Source organism: Ursus maritimus, unplaced genomic scaffold, assembly GCF_017311325.1.
Source record: "Ursus maritimus isolate PB19 unplaced genomic scaffold, ASM1731132v1 scaffold_14, whole genome shotgun sequence".
Taxonomy (NCBI): Eukaryota; Metazoa; Chordata; class Mammalia; order Carnivora; family Ursidae; genus Ursus; species Ursus maritimus.
The window spans coordinates 42,123,541-42,141,563 of record NW_024423786.1 but is presented as its reverse complement, the minus strand read 5'-3'; the positions used below and the strand labels follow the sequence as shown (position 1 = coordinate 42,141,563).

General features: G+C 46.4%; 1 long non-coding RNA gene across 1 annotated transcript; it reads right to left on the bottom strand.

Annotated features, from left to right (window-relative positions):
* Positions 1–4,619: 4,619 nt before the first annotated feature.
* On the bottom strand, positions 4,620–6,043 carry LOC103674893. Its single transcript, XR_571734.2, has 3 exons — positions 6,022–6,043; positions 4,994–5,068; positions 4,620–4,722 (listed from the first exon to the last, which is right to left on the bottom strand). It is a non-coding gene; the product is annotated as an uncharacterized LOC103674893 (long non-coding RNA).
* Positions 6,044–18,023: the final 11,980 nt, after the last annotated feature.

Here is an 18,023-nt window from a genome sequence, read left to right as displayed (position 1 = left end):
TATATAGGGGTAATGGGTTCTACAGTTTACTTTCAAATAACTCAGAAAGGATGGTCCGGACCCAATGCACATGATACCGCCTGTGGGGTAAAATGTTAGTAATAGGTGAATCTGTGAGAAGAGTTTGGAAGTGCTGTTGGTGTGGTTCTTATACTTGTCAATTTTTCTGTTTGAAATTATTTTCAAATGAAGAGTGAAAAAGCTTAAAAAAAGACCAAATGTGTGCAGTGCAAAATCTTACTTCCAATCCGCCCCATGCCCCAAAAACTTGTATTAATTCCTTGTGTTCCTTTCTAAAGTGTCCTTTTGCAAACACAAGCGTGGACATTTACGCTCAGGTTATTTTTGCATGAAGTCACAATCTACAGATTTTTAGCCTCTCAAAAAGCCACACCAATAGTGTCTTCCTTTTTAATTTCTCCACAAATCTTCGTTATCAGCATAACATGCAGGAGTATCCCCCTTTTGCTGAGTCGGCAATAAAAATTGCCAAGTTATGATGACATCTTGCCTCCTCCTCCCTGTGGAGGTGAGTGACCCACAGCTCTTCTGGTTCATCCTGGGAAGCACTGAGCCTGTCTAAAGCAGTGGTCCGTGCCCATGACTCATCAGGTGAATCTTGGGAGCTGATAATCAGCCAAAAGCTGGAATGGCCAACCTAAAGAAACGAGGCAGCCAAGGCATCTATAACTTGGAGTGGGAAAAAGAGAGTGTCTCCTAAGTTGTATTCCTTGGTGCCTTCTGAAGCATGGAGCTCAAGCCAGCAAGAAGAAAACAGATCCTCAGACACCCCTCTGGAGACTCTGAGTCCATAACTGCAAGGTGTCTAAGGTAGTTGGGATCCTCACCTGTCCAACGGGAGGGTAGGGAGCCACCATCACTCTGCCAAGTATTGAACAGATCAGAAGCCAACACTCTGTAGAAAGCATCATCAAACTTCAGACTTTACACATGAGCCAGCAGAGATGCCTGGATGTGAAGTCACTTGCCCACAGTCAAAGATCAAGAAAACAGTAGCTAAGTGGGCTTCAACCCAGCATGTCTGGCTCCAAGGTCTCAGGTTTCTGGGGGAAGGCTTGGTTTAAGGTGAGCCACGGCGCTGTCCAAGGTTCAGCATGGGGATGTGATGCCGTCCTGACTCTGCAGGCGGGGGCGGATGGTCTCCCTCCACTCCAGTCCCCCGCTGCTCTTAGAAACACTGCCACAGGCGCAGCCCTCATTACATATGCCAGACCAGCACTGCAAGATTTCATTTCAACATGGATTTTTCCTTCCATACAAAATGTATAACCCATATAACAATGAAAGACTATTTGGTGACAGCTTTAACACTTGAAGGGATGGCACAACCACTCTGGAAAACAGTTTGGCAGTTTCTGAAAAAGTTAAACACACACCTGCATGATCCGGTTATTCTATCCCTAGGTATTTACTCAAGAGAACCCAAAACAGTGTCCATGCAAAATTTTGTTCATGAGTGATCATAGCTGCTTTATTTGTAATAGGGCAAAACTTGAAGCAGCCCAGGCATCCATCGTCAGGAGAATGGGTAAAGAGACTGTGGAATATCCGTCCATCCATCCATCCATACAGACCATAGCAATAAAAAGCAGGAGACTATTGACACATGCTGCCACACGGACGAATCTCTAGATAACGATGCCGAGTGAAAGAGGCGAGGAACAGTCCATATGGTGTGATTCTATTCATATAAAGTTGTAAAAAACTAATCTATGGGGACAGCATGTCAGTGTTGCCTGGGATGAGGATGGAGGGAGGGTTCGATTACAAAGGGAAACAAGAAGCTCAGGGGTGGTGATAGAGACCTTGTTATCTTGATTCTGGTGATAGTTTCATGAATTTACACATGTCGAAATGAACAAATGGTGCACTTTAAATATGTGTGGGTCATTGTACTTTAATTATACCTTGTGACGGTCAGTTTTATGTGTCAGTTTAGCTAGGCTACAGTACTCAGTCAAACGCTAATCTAGGTGATGTAGGTAGGATTAACATCTATCGTCAGTTTGACATACAAAAGGAGATAATCTTTGATGTCTGATGCACCCCATCCAATCAGTTGAAAGAACTGGATGCAGAACTAAAGTTTCTCTGAGGAAGACTTACCTGTGGGCTGGGTAGTTAGCTTTTGCTGGAGTCTCCCACCTGCCCTTCGTGATGGGCTGCCCCACAGTGTTTGGACTTGCTTGGTCAGTGCCTGCAATTATGTGAGACAATTTCTTGCGATGAATCAATCAATCTATCTATCTATCTATCTATCTATCTATCTATCTATCATTTATCTATATCTCCTCCACCCTCTGATGGAACCCTGACTTATATATAGATCTGGTAACAGAAGCAGTTCTAGAAAAACAGAATCTTAGGGAAGAGTTTTCTGAGTTGGTGCTGGGTTTTCTAAAATTAATTCTCTAATACGATTAAATTTAAAGACATTAATGACTCTACTTTCAGTGGTAAACAGGACATTCATTACCTGAGGTGGTGGTAGAGATATGCAAAATGTTGCTACTGTATACTCTTTTTAAAGATTTTTTATTTATTTTATATATTGAGAGAGTGTGTGTGCACAAGCGGGGGGAGGGCAGATGGAGAGGGAGAGGGAGAGACTCTCAAGCAGACTCCGTGATGAGTGTGGAGCAGGATGTGGCATTCAGTCTTAACGACCCTCAGATGATGACCTGAGCCGAAATCAAGAGTCAGATGCTTAACCAATTAAGCTACCCAGGTACTCCACGAATGTCTCCTCTTAATCAAATACTTCTACAGGTAAAGTTCTGGGTGGTCATGTATTTGATATCTTAGGACATTTAGTCATACTAGGGTATATAATGAGAAAGGGGACAAAGAAAAGGATGAGCTCAGGGCTTCCATTTACCAGCTCAAGCTCTGCATAAATGACCTGAAAGCTTCTGTATCTGTCCTTAAAGAAACCCTATTTCCCATAGCCACGGGGCTGAGATTTCTGAACACCAAACCAACTCTCAACCTGCAGGTATTTGAATTACAATGCAGATCAAATCCAAGGTGTCTACTGTTACAGTGAGGGCATTGTTTGGGAAGTCACGGGATTCTGAAAATTGGAATGGGGACATATAAGAAGATCTCAAGGAAGCTGAGGGGATAGAATCCCTAAATCCTCCTGAGTCTTCTTTGCCAGTAGAAGCAGTCCTTCTACCTCTGTCTCACTCACCAAGTCATCATGAAATGGATGTGGTATAGATGAGATGAGGCCCAAGCAGTCCCTGAAGACACGAGTAAGTCATACGAAGAAGTAGCCCAAATGCATGACCCCTACTTTTTCTTGTACATTGCCTCGCTCTCCAGCCACACACTTATGACCTCACTAGCAGTTCCCTAGGACCCGCTGAATGAAGAAGAAAAAAAAACTCATGTCTGGTTTACAGCTGGTACTGCATGACACACAGGTACCACCCACAAATGGTGGCATCCCTCCCTGGGACATCCTGGGATGGCAGCGAGGAAGGCAAATCCTCTCCGTGAGCAGAGTTTTGAGCAGTCCCCCTGGCTGTTCATTTTGCTTGGAAGGAGAAATAGGTACTCAAACGCCCAGTCCTGCTGTTTATAGATAGCCTCTGAGTTCAGTCCCCATAGACCTCATCCTGTACAGAGCAAGTTGGCTAGTTGACGTCAGAAAGAAAATCCTATTTCCCTGATTTCCACATTCTGGGACAGAGAGGTAAAGAATTCTGTCACTTCTATGGAACATGCAGTTTACAGGTTCATTTCCTACTTCTACCAAAAAGAGGAAAGGGCGCTTGGCCATTTTTCACTTCCACTTGGCTGAGGCCTGAATACCTATGACCAATGTCCCCTCCAAGATTTTTTTCTTTGGTACTAATTGAGGTATGCGTAAGGTAGATTGTACATTTACTAATACATTTATACTAACACCTGTGCGTACGTTTACAATCATAAAGTCATATTTCCACCTGACCTGATACAACTGTCTTGCATACAGCTGCAAATATGCTAACTCTTTACCCAGACAGGTGGCAAAGTCTTTGCGTGATATTCATTCTTTGCCTTGATACTGTGTAACTTGAATACGTGATTTAAAGTTACCTATTATTATGATGACACCTTATGTTAGATGATAGGAGAGTAAGAGAGGGAAGAAAACAAAAATATTTGCTTAATGTATGTGTATATAACATATATATGTACATAAACATGTATATAAACATATTCATAATGAAACAAGGAAGAAATATTCATAATAATTATGGTTCTCATTTCTGTATCTGGTCACATGGTCATAGCTTGTATTTACAGCTATTTTCTTCCACTACCTGTTCCATATTCCCTTTGCCCTTAGCAAGTGTCTCAGCCGGCCATGGTTCTTTGTCTGGTGGGTGACCCAAAACGTCATAACTAAAATCGGGACCGTTAGCAATTCTGCTTGAATTGGGTTGTTGTGGTTTCCCACTGATTTAAATCATAGGACTTGGTAATACATGGTAAGAGACATCCTAAGGGATCTGATCTCCTGTACTCCAGATACGTTCTTTCTTACTTCTCTGGTACAGTAGCAGATCAGTTTCCTCTGGGTGGCCAGGATCAATCACCCAGCCGGCACAATGACTCTCTTCTTTGCCTGTTGATTCAGAGGCAAGAGGATTCCAAAGTGGCCAGGTGGTCACCTCAACTTCTGGTTCAGTGGCATCATTGTTGCGTCTCCTGGTGGAAGCATGTGCATTGTGTCTAAGGGCTCTCCCAGCCAACCCCTGCTCCCTTTCCCTTTATCCTTTCAGGCATTTCCCCCCCCGATAAATCTCCTGTACTTCTGATCCTCACTTGGTGTCTGCATTTGAAATTCTAAGGGAGGAGATGCTCAAGGGCCATCTGAGGGTCTCAAGTCTGGCATGGGGCCATCCTTCTCTCAGGACGAATAGGGCCCTGAGCAAGGAGCAGGGCGAGGAGGCTGACAGCATTCAGAAGGCCCACTCACCTCTCTGTTGGAACTTCCAGTCTGTCTCCGGCGGGTTGGCTTGATGCCCATACAGAGGGAAGGCGAAAGACAGACCTGGAGGGACGAACGGGAGACTCCCCTTCAGAGCCTTGGGTGATCCATCCCAGTCCTGCCTCCTTTGATGCGTGCTAGCACTTGCCCACTGCACTCCACCACACATGCTGTTTCCTCTGCATGTGAGGCTCTCTTGCTTCCCTCTCTCCTCGTTCATTACCACCCCTCCTTGGTTTAAACTTCACCCCTTTGAACATGTCAAGCTCTTTGTTGATTGTGTTCTTTTGTACCAAGACATTTCCCTACTTATGGCAACATTTTACTCCAATAATGACTTGTTTAATCATCATAATGCCAGTAGGCAGCATTTACTGAGCACTGACCGCATGCCAGGCATTGTGTAACTATTTGCTAGACTTTACTCTAGACTATACTCTCCATGAGGGCAAGGACCATCCTCTGTCTTGTTTGTGTCTCTATCTCTCCAGGGCCTAGGACAGTGCCTGGAACATACTAGAAGCTCAACAAACATGCGTGGAGTAAAAATCCCCACAATGAGCCTGCAAATGCTGTACTCCTCCTTCCACTGAGTGGAGAAATCTAATTCCCCTCTCCTTGAATGTGGGCTGGTCTTGGTGACTTGCTTGATGCACAGAATGTGCTGGAAGTGACATTCTGGGATTTTTAGGTTATAAGAAGCCTTGCTGCCTCCAGCTGGGTCCCTTGGAACATTCTCGTTGGGCACCCTGAACCGTCACCTACAGAGTCCAACTGCACGAGGCTGTCATGCTGGCCACGCTGCATGTGTGATGGCTGGTAGTTCCAACCGAGCTCAGCTATCCAGTATCGCCTTCTCTACTGAGGGCCAGACCTGTGAGGGGAGCCGCCCTGGAGAAGCCCACTGACTAGCTCAACAGTTCCAAGGGGACTCGGGTTCTTGAGTCACAAAATGATGAGATAGAATTAAATAGCTCTTATTTCGGCCTCTCTATTTGGGGTGCTTCATTACACACCAACAGTTAGAATACAGGGGCGCCTGGGTGGCTCAGTCGTTAAGCGTCTGCCTTCGGCTCAGGGCGTGATCCTGGCGTTCTGGGATCGTGTCCCACATCGGGCTCCTCCGCTGGGAGCCTGCTTCTTCCTCTCCCACTCCCCTGCTGTGTTCCCTCTCTTGCTGGCTGTCTCTCTGTCACATGAATAAATAAAATCTTAAAAAAAAATAGTCAGAATACATAATATTGGTGAGGGGGAAATCCCCAGGCTGATTTTCCATCTCACCTTCACCCATCCCACACTCTTGGGTTTCCTTTGAGAGCTGTCACCACCAGGGGTCTTGCTAACTCTCCGGCAATTTACCTTTGATGTGGCTTGCAGAGAGGCACCTTTTCTACTTAGCTTCCATTCGCAACACTGCCGGGAAATCCCCCAAGAGTAGACCTGCCTTGCTCTGTGGCAAAGCTCCAACAGTTGCGTTGTCCTGGGTTACCTGCGCCATCATCAGATGGCCCCCTTCAGCCCTGGGTGACAACGAAATCACCAGCTCTCAGGTGGAGGCCCTTTTCCGTTGACGCCTGCTTTGCCTACCCGACCACTCTCGAGCCTCGTTAGGTGGTTTCACGCTGAGAGCTGGGGAAGCACAGGCAGCTGGCTGGGGCCACCCCTGGGTCCACTGTTGCCTTGCTCCCCCAGTCAGACCTGTCCCAGGCAGAGCAAAGCCTCGTTGGAGTCATCAGGATTTGTTGGTGAGGAGCTTCAGAGGGCGGCCACGGGGTGCAGTGAGAGGACTGGAGTCTGGTGGGCGTGCTATGACAGTGCGAAGAGCTCTGGAAGGAGCCTTTTGAAGGTTTCCTGCAGTACCAAAGACTCAACAGACATTTAAGAAGCTTGAGAGCTCTTGGCCTCTCCAGGGCCTCTGGAAGGGGCTGGTGGGGATGCCCCTGGGGCATGGGGGCATTTGCCAGCTCATTCTGAGCAGGAAGTCTACCCTCTTCTCACCCTCCTCACGGCTCTTCAAACACACATGGGTGTGTGGGGGCGGGTGACAGCATTCCTGGCAGAGGTCACAGAGTTTGGAGAAGAGCAAGTACAGGATGTGTTTGTGATGCTGCAAGACAGGCACATCAGGGCCAGAGCCTGTAGAGTCTTGGACACTCCTTGATGCTCCCAGGGCACAGCCATCATTCCTTAGTGGGAAGTCAGTGTGGAAACTGCACTATGTGGGGCTCATGATGAATGCAATTTCCAAGGCCCTGCTCAGACCTACAGAAACAAGTTCTTCAGGTGGGGTCTGGCCTCTGCATTTGTAACAAGTGTGGGGGAGGGTTGGCTAGAAGAAGGAAGCTAGGCAGTGTAGGGATTAGTATCATGGGCTCTGGAGTTGGACTGTAGGGTTCAGACCCCAGGATATAAGAGTCATGTAATTTTGGTGTCTCAGTTCCCCTGTATGCATTGCAGATAATGACAGTGTCAACTTCACTGACTTGTAATGAGGATTTAATCAAGTAAATGAGTTAGGTACTTCGAACAATGCCCAGTGAGTGCTCAGTAGCTGCTAACTCCAGCTACTTGGATGGTGGTGGTAGATGCAAGGCAGAAAGCTGTACCTTCAGTGCCCGGTCAGATCTCAATGCATGTGTGAATGGAGGACAAGAGCAAAACATATTCAGCCACACCATTGGCCCAATTATGCCATAAGCATTTATTTTTGCAGCCAGCCCTGGCATATTCTCTATGTATTTGTGTAATTAATTGAGAGAGAGAGAGCATGTGCAAGCAGGGGAAGGGCAGAGGGAGAGGGAGAGAGAGAATCTCAAGCAGCCTCCATGCACACCACATAGCCCAACTTGGGGCTTGATCTCACGACCCTGAGAGCATGACCTGGGCTGAAATCAAGAGTGGGACGCTTAACTGACAACCATGCAGGGGCCCCAGCCCTGGCATTATTCTAGGTGCCAGGTGTCCCAAAAGGAACACATTGTTCCCTGCTCTTGAGATGCTCATGGGCTCACAGACGTGGAAATGGATTCGGGTGCAGTGTGTTAAGTGTGATGTGAGGGGCAGGCTCCTAGAGGAGATGATGTCAAAGGGAGATCTGGGAGATGAGTGGAAGTTATCCAAGGAAAGGGGGCTGAACGCCAGGTGTAGGGGATGCTTATGCAATAGTGTGCATTCTGGACCACTCCGTGATTCAGAGTGGGGTACGTGCAAAGGAGGCAGGGCTGTCAGGGTTTGCGGCTTGAAAGATGAGCGGCATCAGCTGGTTGGGTTGAGCTGGGTTGCCCCATGTCTTCAGTTCTCAGCTCAGGCACTGTGTGTCCTTACCACAAAAGTCACCTTCTGTCTCTCTTTTTTCCCCTTTGCTCAAACAAACTGCTGGTTACCAGAGGGGAGGTGGATGGGGGATGGGTGAGATGGGTGATGGGGATTAAGGAGTGCACTTGTGATGAGCACCGGGTGATGTGTGGACGTGCTGAATCGTGTTGTACACCTGAAACTAATATTACACTCTATGTTAACTAACTGGCATTTAAATAAAAACTTTTAAAAAAGTCACGTTGTGTGTCATGGAATAACACTCCTCCTGGGTTATTCAATCAGCACACTGTTTTGGTGCTCAGAGTATGAAACGTCACAGAGGTCCAAATCCCTGCCCGAGGAAACATATGATCCCCTTCAAATGGAGGAGTGTTAAATAATTTGGGATCCTTGTTTCAAAACTACCACATGGAGATTCAGGGAAGACTTCCTGGAGGTGATGACATGGGCTGAGTCTGGAAAGGTGAGTAGGAGTGAACAGAGAGAGAAGAGGTGGAAGGACATGGCATTTAAGGACCAGCACATGTAGAAATCAGGGGACAGGAAGCCTCAGGACTGGTTCAAAGGACTCTAACTATGGCTCAAGAGGAGACAGCACATCCCGGCAGGAGCCACGGGAGATGAGGCAGGAGAGGGAGGCAAAGCTAAGGAGTTTGAAATTCATCCTGAATGGAGAACCAGTGAAGGGTTTCAAGCAGAGGAATAAGGTGATCAGTGGACTCACTAGGATGCTCTTGGCTGCAAGTGACAGAGCACACAGCTGAAGTGGCTTAAGTAATGGGAAGCTGTTAATTTCCCACGAGAATGTAATGCTAGGGTGGGTTCAGCAACTCACAATGTCATCAGGAGCCAAGGCCCTTTCTATCTCAGTGCCTCTGTAGAATCATTCCTCATGATTGCAAAATGGCTGCTGTGGCACCAGGAATCATGGCTGTGTACAACATCCAGAGCAGGTAATAAGGAGGCATATGTCTAAACAAGTGGCTCTCATTGGGCACAATTTTGCAATGTCTGGGGGCATTTTTGGTCAGCACAACTGGGAGGAAGCTAATGACATCTCGCAGGTCAAGGCCAGGGACCCTGCTAAACAGAACAAACTCCCGTGAAAGAAAATTACTCAAATGGCAAGAGCATCATGGTTGATAAAAACCATGGTCTAAACTGATAGGGTGCTTTTGGCTTATATGGGGAGGTGAAGTTGGCTCCCCTCACTGTATATTGGGAGCTTGGAACCCCAAGATCTAGTTTCACGGCCCAGCTGCTGAGGCATCCTAGACATTTTAGATGCACAAATGTGTGATCAAGCTACAACCGCATGAAGTTCCAGACAGACTGAAATGTAAGGAATGAAAGCATAAAACCTGAAAACCAGAAATAGCTATCAGACGGATGGGGAAAGACTTACTTACACGTTTACGTCTATTGCATAAAATCATAAATACAATATGTCTATCATCCTCAGCATGGGCCATTTCAGAAGGCATTATTATCTGCCACACACTGAATTGCTTTGCAGGACATAGCTTCCTTCCTCCCTGATACATCTTTACTCGCTGGAATTTCCATTCCAGTGTCATATTAAATGTAGTGTCTTTGTTTCCTTTCAATTTTTCAAAGCAGAGGAAGTTAGACTGACCTGTCATGATAGGGGCAGTGATGTGGGGAGAGGACGAGGGGATGGATTTTGAAAGCAGGTATCGCCAATATACAAGAAATACACCTTGTCTACCATCAACATAGACCCTGAAATGTTTCTGATACTTCCGCTGGAGGTTTCTGGTTTGACCTAGTTCTTTTAGAAATGCGATGCTGACTTGATACCTTTTCCCTAAACTGCTTCCTTTTCCTGTTTCTCATTTACCATGGTGTCTTACACTAGTTTTGTTTTTGAAAATGGGCTCTGCTGATTAGGTGTGGGTATAAGTGTACCATGGGCATGTATGCATGCATGTGTTCATATGTGTGTGTGTATGTGGGGGGTAGTTCATATATGTTTCCATGTCAGCACAAGTTAGCTGACAAAGCTCTGGGCTCCTTCAATAATAAAGATGTGGCTCTCCTTCCAGCACACCCTTACTATGAAATCAAAGGCTGAAAAGAATATAATAAAAATAATAAACCAACTTCCTGTGCCTGAAAATCTTCACCAAGGGCGTTATTGGAAAAGAAACAGCATACTTAAAAATAATCCAAAGATCAAAGGAGTCTCAAGGGAAATAAACACACACACACACACACACACGCACACTGGATGGAATAAAAATGAGTCAGTAATGGAGCACTGAGAGGGAAATTTATAGCCCTAACTGCTTACATTAGAAAAGAGAAACTCTCACATAAATAATCTAAGCTCCTATCTTAAGAGCCTGGAAAAAGAAAAGTAAAAATAAACTCAAAGTAAGTAGAAGGAAGGAAAAAAATAAAGAGCAGAATTAATAACATTGAAAACATAAAAACAAGAGAGAAATGAATGAGTTTGTTCTTTGAGAAGGTCAATAAAAGTGATATTTCTCTAGAAAGATTGACCAAAAAAAAAAAAAAAAGAAAGAAAAGAAAAAAAGGCACAAATTGCTAAAATCAGGAATGAAACAGAAGACATCACTACAGACCCTGCAGACATCACAAGATAGAACGAAATCCTACAAACAACTCTACAGCTTAGATGAAGTGCTGATTGCACATCACAGGCTACCACAGCTTACCCAATACCAAATAAATAACTCAAATAGCCCTATAACTGTTAAGGAAACTGAAGTCATAACTTCAAAACTTCCGAGAAAGAAATTTCCAGGTCCAGAGAATTTGAATGGAGAATTCTTCCAAATGTGTAAAGGATGAACACTAATTTTACATAATCCCCTCCAGAAAATAGCAGAGAACATTTCTCAATTCATTTTGTGAGACCAGTAGTACCCTGATACCAAAACTAGACAAAAATAGTACAAAAGATACAGAAATAGAACTACAGACCAACATCCCTCACAAATATAAGTAAAAAAAATCTTTAAATATTAGCAAACAGAACATGGAATTTGTTCTAGAGATGCAAGGCTGGATGGATACTCAAAGTCAATCAATGTAATTCACTATATGAAAAAGCTGAAGAAGAAAAACCATGTGATTATAACGACTGATACAGTGAAAGCATTTGAGAAAATACAACACCCATTCATGATAAAACTCTCAGAAAAACTAGGGATGGGGCGACTTTTTCGAGTTGATAAGAATTATCTACAACAGGGGCGCCTGGGTGGCACAGCGGTTAAGCGTCTGCCTTCGGCTCAGGGCGTGATCCTGGCGTTATGGGATCGAGCCCCACATCAGGCTCCTCTGCTAGGAGCCTGCTTCTTCCTCTCCCACTCCCCCTGCTTGTGTTCCCTCTCTCGCTGGCTGTCTCTATCTCTGTCAAATAAATAAATAAAATCTTTTAAAAAAATTAACTTAAAATGCATCATGGATATACATGTATATGTAAAATTATAAAAACACAAGAGATGATTTTGGGGACCTACAGCTTGGTGAAGAGCTCTCAGACATAACACCAAAGTGTAATAAGCATAAGACAGATAAATGAGACTACATCAAAATGAAAAATGTTTGTCCTGCAAAGAACCCGGTTAAGACAAGCCCTAGACTGGGAGAAAATATTTGCAAACCACATATGAGACAAAGGATTCTGAATATATACATTTAGAATATATAGGATCCTTGACAGTCAGTAGTTAAAAAAAAAAAGAAAGAAAAAAACCAAACCCAAACAATTCGGTTAAAATTGGCAAAGGACTTGAAGAGACATCTCACCGAAGAGGGTGTACAGACAGCGAACAAGTGCATAGAAAAACACCTGACATCGCCAGCCCTGAGGGCAGTGCACATTGAAACGATAATGAGATACCACCACGTACCTATAAGAGTAGATAAAATCAGACATAGAGGCAACAGCAAATTCTGGCAAGGATGTGGAGACACTAGGTCTTCTGCGCATTGCTGCTGGAAATGTGAAAGGACACAGCCACTCTGGAAAAGAGGATGGCAGTGTCTCACCAAACTGAATGCACACTCTTGGGCGTGTATCCCAGAGAAATGAAAACTTCCTCTCACAAAAATGTATAGGTAAATATTTACAGAAGATGAACTCTGAAGAGCCCTGAATTGGAAACAATCAGAATGTCTCCTAATGGGTAAATGACTTAATGGCACACAGTGGGCTACTGCTTGGTAATAGAAAGGAACAGGCTTTTGCTGTATGCAATTCCTTGGACAGATCGCAGGGGTTTTATGGTGAGTAAAAAAGCCCTGCAATCGCCAAAGGTCACATGCTGTGCAATTCCATTTGCATACCATTCTTGAAATGACAAAATGGTAGAGACAGAAAGCAGATCAGTGGTTGCCAGGGGATATCGGGATGGCGTGGCGAGAGAACAGTTGTGCAATTTGATGCGGGGGAGGGGGGTGGTTACAGGGATCTGAGCACGTAATACAATGGAACAGAACTACACGCACATCATATCAATGTCAAATCCCCGGTTTTGACATCACACTATGGTGATGGAAGATGCGGCCATTGGTGGAAAATGAGGGTTAGGCAGGATTTCTCTCTCGCTATTTTTACAACTTCCTGTGAATCTTCAGCTACTTCGAAGTTCAACACACAAGCGATGGTCCTGCCACTGTCCAGCTTTAAGAGCTTCAACAATTATTTATAGCTCACAGCTGTGGTTTTACAACTTCAGAGTGTTTGTGTATCACTTCTGCTGTACTAAACATGCCCGTCTCCAGGCCCGTGGCCCAGAAGTCCCAAGGCAGTAGGTAGCTGGGAGGGGTGGGGATCCGCAAGTCCGATGAGCTCAGCAGGTGATCGGGCTGCACAGGAGAGGGGGCGGGGGGGCGGGGGGTCTTCAGCTCACACGCTGAGAAACTCAAGACTCTGGCTTGGCTCTTGAGCACTTAGTGGACAGTACAAACCCTGCCGTGTAACAAAAACCTCTGCTCCCCAGTTCCAGGACCAGGGTAAGGCTGACCAGGGTAAGGAGCTGAGGCTGTGATATTTAAGGAGGCGCTTACTCCCAGGTCCCTGCAAGTGCAGAGCTGGCAGCTTCCTGATTCTGAGAGTGAGCGTCTGCTGAAATGCAGCACCCAGCTGCCTCCGCCTGGTCCTGGCCCTGCTCCCCACCCATGGACTTAGACAAAAAAGTTTGAAGCAGCTTTCTTCATTACACCCCCAAACTGGAAACAGCCAAATGTCCATGGACCAACAGATTGTGGCCGAGTCATACGACAGAATAGTGGCCAGCAACGAAAGGCACAAGCTACTAATACATGCGAGGATACACGGGACTCTCACAAACAGTATGCCGCGTAACGCAAGAGAGTACATATCCTGAACAAAACTTGGGGAACTCTGGGAAAGACAAAATGAATCTATAGTGATAGAAATTCTAGGAAAGACTAACCTCATTTACAACTCACCCAGAGCAAATCAGTGGGTTCCCCGGGATGGGTGATTTGTCTGGGCAGGTGGGTGATTACAAGGGCACTTTTTGGGGCATCGGGAATGTTTCATATCTTCCACTGGCATACACGTGTGGAAATGTCCATTTAACGCGGGTGCATTTTATCACATGTGAATTACAGATCTCCACGAAGCTGGTTAAAGAAACAAAACAGAAAAACAAACAGAACCCCCAGTTGCCTCAGACACATCCGAACCCTGGGCTTTGCGGGGAAGGCCTTCTCTTCTTGATGGGCTGCAGGTCCCACCCAATCGACTAGGAAGAGCCTTGGTGAGGGGTCAGGACACCCGGATCCTTGTGTTGGTTCTAGTGATAACTGTGGACGACACATTGGACTCTCTGAGTCCCAGTTCCCTCCTCTTCTGTGAGTCCTTCCCAGGACTGGTGGAAACCACAAATACCCAAAGTACATCCCGTCCCCTGGTAAAGAGCTGGCCATCTTTCAGGAAGTCTTACCAGTTCTCAGACGGAAGCTTCCCTTTGCGCAGCCCTTTGATTTCACGTCCGGAATGGCTCTAGGAATACTAGATTTCGAGAGGAATTGGGTACATGCAGATGTAAGCTACAGACATCATTTTTTACCCATGTATTTGGCAAATATTAGAAATTCATAATATCAAAGGCTGACAAGAAGGGAGAATGTGAGGACCCTCAGGGCAAGGCTGGTGAGAGTGTGAACCGAGTAGCCCTTGGAGGACAGCCTGGGAGGAGTTAGGGCTGCAAAAACCCTCTGATCCCCCAGCGTCACTCTGGGGGTCCTCATTTAGAGAAAATCTGCACCGGCCATAAGGAGACAGTTGGGGAGAGAGACACCTACTGCAGTGTTGTGTTTGATGACAAAGAGTGGAGACAACCTAGGTGTCTGTCATTAGGGAATGGATATATAAAATGTTGGACCGGTAATGCCGTAAGGCAAAGCAGCAACCGGAAATAGATTCACGACAGCTACATGGCTGTAGCTCGAAAATACTGAGGAGAGAAAAGTATTCTAGATTGTATTTATGGCACAGTGTCGTTCAGGTAAACTAAACGCATGCAGACCGGGGTTTTAGGAATAGAAATATATATTCCATATGGAAGGGGAAGCACCTAAGGGTGAGGAGGGACTGGGCTGGGAATGGGTGGTGCAGAAAGCCTAACAAAATAAAAGAAAGAGATAGAAGGACCCAGCATGGGTCAATGGCTGCAGCCTGCCATGGGGAGGAAAACATCCAGTGAAATCCTGTGCCCGTGAGCAGCTTGCAAAGATGATTTTGAGGACCGGTCAGATCCAGAACTGGGAACACATCTTCAGAGTCCGTGGTATTCGATGTGGGCTACACGGAATCACTGGGGGAGTTTGCAAATGCTGACGTCTGAGCCTCACAGCCAGAGACTGCAGGTTAATTGGCCTGGAATTCCGGACTGGAGCCCCAGGGTTTTTAAAAAGTCGCTTCCCCCTTCCCTCTGCCTCCCCAACAGCAGCCACAATTGAGAGCCACTGCCCGGGGCTCAGCTTTTGTAAGTAAAACAATGACTCCAGATAATCCTGTAATTTAGGCAAGTTTGGAAGACCCTTGAGCCTACAGCTCCCGCAGCTGTAAAATGGAGAGAAGACACTCATCTTGCAGAGCCCACGGGTTAGATGTGATGTGGGTCATCGGTTGCCACTTAGTGGCTCAACAAATGGTAAGCACTATTTTGCAAAAAAAAAAAAAAAAAGAAAAGAAAAGAAAAAGAAAAGGGAGATTATTGAAATCATCAGCATCAAAGTTCAAAGATAGAACTGTGAATCCTGGTAAGCTCACATATTTCCCTGGGAAGGAGGAAAGCTTCTATCTGGGTAAAACGAGGGGCTGGACCTCTCCGGTTCTCAGTGTCCCCACCAGGTCGGGAAGCTGGCCTTCTTGGCAGTTACAGCCTGAAGATGCTAGAGAATTTACTGTTGGCTACTGCCCTCTATTGAAATAATGCTGTCACTTCTGATTGGAGAATACTCAGACTTTGCCATATAATTCCACTTGAACTTCAGCTCATGGGGGGGGGGGAAGGCTGACCCCTTCGTGAACACTCACAGAGAATATTGCCCCTTAAAGGAATTCCTATAATCACAGTAGCTAATATGTGACCCTTTCTTACGTGTGTTCTAGGCATTTGACGTATGTCGATCCTCACCTCAAACACAACTCATCTCACTGCAAACATAAGAGGCAGGTGTTATTATTATCGATGTTATACAGACGAGGGACCTGAGACACAGAGAGGCAGCTAACTTGCTGAAAGTCCCACAGCTGGGAAGCAGCAAAGCTGGCTCCAGAATCTAGTCCTAACCGGCTCTGCTCTTCTGCCTCTCGAATGCCTCTGATTCCTTTGATCTGATCAGGACAATTGTTCTGTAGTCTCTGTGGTTGTCCAAATATTTTTTTCCCCACTTAAAACACCCTCAAGTCTGTGCCCCATCCCTGGTAGCTCCTTCCCTTCACAGCAAACTTCTTTGGAAGAATAGTCCTCCTCCATGCTCCCCAGCAGCTGGTCGGCCATTAGTTCTCACTTCCGAATTCCTCAGGCGTCTGGCTTTGCCCCGCTTCTCTGATTTCTATGTGCTCTCCCCAAACGTCCTCACTCAGTCCAGGGTTCATAATCACATATAATACCGGCATTAAACCAAGGTAGTGTGGGGGGTACTTCCTAATCCAAAGGCATTTTCACAGAAATCGAGACCCTGCCTAGATGTCACGAAAATCTCATGGTGCAGGAAGGGCCAGATGAATTCACGACCTCTGCTGAATTCCCCTGCCTTCACCCCCTGGCTGGCCCAGGGCACCTGCACCCCCAAACACACATGGCTTCTCCGGGCCTTCCCATGCACTTCCCCCTTGTGTCCACTAGGAGGCAGTCTTCGCTTCTTATAGCTTCCATTCCTCCCTCTTCACAGGCCCAGGGCACAACCCCAGCTATTGAGCTGTGGGTATGTGGATACCTGTGAGCAGAGACGCGCTTAAGTGCAAATTACACACCAGATGTTGAAGCTTTAGTACAAAAAAGAGAATGTAAAATATCCTACGAATAAATGTAATAAACTGACTACAAGTTGAAATGATATCTTAGATATATTAGATTAAAATTAATTTTGCCTATTTTAGATTTTCAAAAATGTGGCTACTGAAAAGTTTAAAACTGCACATGTGACTCACTTAATATTTTTATTGGACAGTCCTGGCTTAGAGGCTCCCTCCAATGGCAAATTCTAGGGAGGCCTGCAAAACCTTGGGGTTCTAAGGAACCCAGTTTGAAAACCATTTGCTTGACTTGTCTCATGAAGAAACCGAGGCCCAGACTGACCCACAACTTTTCCAATTTCATCCAAGTGCTGGAATCTTGGGTCTAGATTAGAAGCAGGGTGTCCTACACTCTGTTAGTTTTCCCTCTCTATCTTGGAGGTCCTTGAATGCCATCTGGGGACACAGGCACAATGGGCCTTGAAGGTCCTTTATCGTGAAATGTCACCACCTTAGGTTCTCTCCCTGGCTCCCTCCTGCAGGTCTCCTGCATGCCAACGGGCTGCTCTCTGCTGTGTGAGCATTTCCCTGCTTCCTGCTGGGAACCCCAGTCCACGCTGGGAACTATCTGGTGGCCACCTCCACACTGCTGATGGCCCGACTGGAGACCCCGAAGACAAGCCGTGACAGCTGAGCCCTCCTCATCCTTTTGTCTTAACTCCCCTCTTGACTTGCCGTCCCAGTCCTACCCAGGGGCCATGGTAGCTCCGGCCGGGACCAGTCCAATCCAGCAGGAAGGATGGGAACGGCCAGCCAGAGGGCCACGGGCTGACCACGCCGTGCCACCGCCGAGAGCTCACGTAGCCCACCCTCCTGCCCGCAGAGGGGTGACCGGTGATCACATGGCCAGTGATTCACATAGGAACTGAAAGCACCCCTTGCCATGGCGACTTCTCGAAAACGGACACATGAATCAGCAGCAGGGAAACGGGGAGGCGAGGCCGGCCCCGAGCCGCAGTCGGGGAATTGGAGCACAGGCCACCTCCGCCATAGTCCGGCAGAGCTTCAGCATCGTGGCTCGGGGTGGTGGTATTCATGGTATGGGCTGAACTTCAGAACACAAGTGTGAATTGTGTGTTTGTATATGTGTGTCTGCCCAGGTGAGAAGACGTCCCTGTCACTGGCTTGTTTCCTCCTCATCATGGAGGC